Source organism: Chiloscyllium plagiosum, unplaced genomic scaffold, assembly GCF_004010195.1.
Source record: "Chiloscyllium plagiosum isolate BGI_BamShark_2017 unplaced genomic scaffold, ASM401019v2 scaf_12163, whole genome shotgun sequence".
NCBI classification, from domain to species: Eukaryota; Metazoa; Chordata; class Chondrichthyes; order Orectolobiformes; family Hemiscylliidae; genus Chiloscyllium; species Chiloscyllium plagiosum.
This window is the reverse complement of record NW_025215241.1, coordinates 1-1,809: the sequence shown is the minus strand read 5'-3', so window position 1 is coordinate 1,809 and position 1,809 is coordinate 1. Positions and strand designations below refer to the sequence as shown.

Here is a 1,809-nt window from a genome sequence, read left to right as displayed (position 1 = left end):
CCCCCCATTCCTTCCCTCCTCCACGCATTCCACTTCTTTCCCCACCCCCTAATTTTCACTTCATCCATCCCCATTGCACCTCATCTTTCCCACCCCTCCTCCTTGCTATTTCCCTGAGGACATCGGAGGCTGAGGGTGACCTTATCGAGGTTTTTCAAATCGTGAGGGTCATGGACTGGTTGAATAGCCAATATCTCTTTTTCCCAGGATAGTGAAGTCCAAAACTACTGAACACTGATTTGAGATGAGAGATGAAAGATACAAAAGAGATCAAAGGGGCACCTTTTACACTCAGGGTGCTTGTGTGAAGGCATTCCTGATGAAGGTCTTATGGCCATAACATCGGTTCTCCTGCTTCTCGGATGCTGCCAAACCTGCTGTGCCTTTTGAGCACCACACGTTTTGACTCTGATCTCCAGCATCTGCAGTCCTCACTTTCTCTATAGTGCATGTATGGAATGAGCTGCCAGAGGAAGTGGTGGAGGCTGGTACAATTGCAACATTTAAAAGGCATCTAGATGAGTATATGAATAGGAAGGGTTTAGAGTGATATGGGATAAACGATGGCAAATAGGACGAGGTTAGTTTCGGATATCTTGTCTGCATGAACGAGTTGGACCAAAGGGTCTGTTTCTGTGCTGTACAGCTCTACAACTGACTCTTTGACCTCCGTCTCTCCATCTCTGTTCCTCTTCCTTCCTCTCCACTCACTCAGCACACCCTGGAATTCCCTTCCTGAGGGCATTGTGGGTCAACCCAGAGCAGGTGGACTGCAGCAGTTCAGTAATGCAGCCCACCAGCACATTCTGAAGGGGAGTTATGGGCTGGCAGTAAATGCTGGCCTGCCAGCGACACCCATGTCTCATATACAAATAAAATTAATCTCGCCAAGTTAAAAATGCCCTGAGTTTCTTGCTGGGTCAATTAGTCTTGAATGTTGAGCATTGTTGTAAGGTTACAAAGCTGGAGAAGAATGAGGCCATGGATTGATTGGAAAACCAGGATGTGTATCAGTTAAAAAGGCCAGCATATATGGGCCACTCATTTATTGCATTAAGTTTCACAAGATTTGTTTGTTTTGTTCATGGAATCAGATGTTTTTTTTTGATAGTGTTATTTTCTCTATAATAATAAATGTGCCTTCGTTTTCCACTGGTGAGATGTTATGTTTTAATATCTGATGTTTTTGCATTTTTCTCTAGGATAGCAAGATCGTATTAAATTCCTTCCTTAATCTCTAAACCAAATGTTCTTCATATTTTGGTTTTGGAATCGAACTGGATTAAATACCATTGTTTTGATAAAACCATTTCACGTTGATTTGGTGCATGCCCACCTTATTAGGAAAAATTGCTTTTTTGTTTTAAAGAAAAAGACTTTGGCCACTTTATGTGAAATAAAGCACTATGGCCTCAGCTTCAGGTAATAGTGATGATGACTTAACCATTCCAAGAGCTGCCATCAACAAGATTATCAAACAGATTCTACGAAATGTCAGGGTAGCAAATGATGCCAGAGAAATGGTGGTGAATTGCTGCACTGAATTTATTCACTTAGTATCTTCTGAAGCTAATGAAATCTGCAATAGGTCGGATAAGAAAACCATCTCACCAGAACATATCATGCAAGGTATGTATTAATCTACAGAAATACACTTTGGAATTGCAGCAATGTTTTCTCCCTGCTTTCAGCTCACAACTGAAGTTTGTGTATGATTATTCATGCCATCACCCATGTGACCATTCTTCAGCTCTATGTCAGTAACAGCTTCAGAGACACAAATCATTCAAGTTAACAGGGAATGCTGTA

At 41.7% G+C, this 1,809-nt stretch overlaps 1 long non-coding RNA gene across 1 annotated transcript in view; it reads left to right on the top strand.

The window, feature by feature from the left end:
- The window catches only part of LOC122548228, a 27,871-nt gene extending 26,476 nt beyond the window's left edge, over positions 1-1,395 (top strand). The window contains exon 4 of the long non-coding RNA XR_006311194.1: positions 1,203-1,395. This is a non-coding gene — a long non-coding RNA (uncharacterized LOC122548228). The remainder of the gene's footprint in view (positions 1-1,202) is intronic.
- Positions 1,396-1,809: the final 414 nt, after the last annotated feature.